This window comes from Aplysia californica, unplaced genomic scaffold, assembly GCF_000002075.1.
Source record: "Aplysia californica isolate F4 #8 unplaced genomic scaffold, AplCal3.0 scaffold00021, whole genome shotgun sequence".
NCBI classification, from domain to species: domain Eukaryota; kingdom Metazoa; phylum Mollusca; class Gastropoda; order Aplysiida; family Aplysiidae; genus Aplysia; species Aplysia californica.
Genome location: NW_004797291.1, coordinates 130664 through 131738, shown reverse-complemented (window position 1 = coordinate 131738; position 1075 = coordinate 130664).

Sequence of the window (1075 nt, the reverse complement as noted above, 5' to 3'; positions counted from 1 at the left end):
AACCAATACTCTTTCACCAAAGATTTTTGATGATGGTACTTTTGGCACTTTTGAACTTCTTACAGTGTGCAAAAGACTTGTAGAGAATGGAAACTGGATCTTGCATATTTCTTAAGAATGAAATAGAGTGGAGTCTGAATAAACCAAAAACTGTTAATCCAGAAACAGCAGTAAATTCGACGGAAATAAAATTCCAGATTTTTTTTTTCCTTCAGCAACCTTTCTAAACAGAAGAAAATCCAGTAGTCCTGCAGATAACAGACTCTATTTTGATATGTTTTTTGGTTGTTTTTTTTCTTTCCTATCAAACATCTGTCGTCCTTATCTCTTCTCCTTCTTTTTTTTTATATGTTACATTCTAGTAACACCTCTAATCTTCGACACTATATGACCCGATTGTGTTGCAAGTGCCATGAAATATAAAACTTTTAGTAAAACTGAACAGAACACTTTTCAATGACTGGTACTGGTACTCATGGTTTGGATGAGCTTCTTGATTGCCCCTTCATTATTTCCCATCATATTTTGCGTTTTTCTATCTTTTGTCACAGTTGGTTGGAGGGCACCACTGATAGGTCCTACTTCTCCTTTTTTTTACTTTCCGTCAGTTGTGTCTATCTGTTTTACTTTCCGCCAGCACTAAATTATTGTATGGATGTGTTTCTCTTTATTTAAACAACAAAACTGTCTGTTGTCTTCTGTTCTCCAGCACTGAGTAATAATATTAATAATTAATTATTAATATTTTATACCCCATCCCGACCCCTTCAGCACATTTAAGCTAATTTAGGAAGCAGGCTGCTTCTACCCCGTATGCCAGGGACAGCCCAGACTGAGTGGGATACAGCTTGCCAGTGGAAAGACAGATTCTTCATATCATTAGCTTCCCCACATAGGAATCGAACTCACGCATTTGGCGTACAACAGCTACAACAGCTTTTTTTTTATGCAACCACTTCTTGAAACTGGTGCTTTTCCTTTTGTGTGAAATCTGGCATTTTAAATCGTCTTGATACCTTCTCTACACACATATAAACTTAAACTTACACGCACGCACGCACGCACGCACGCACGC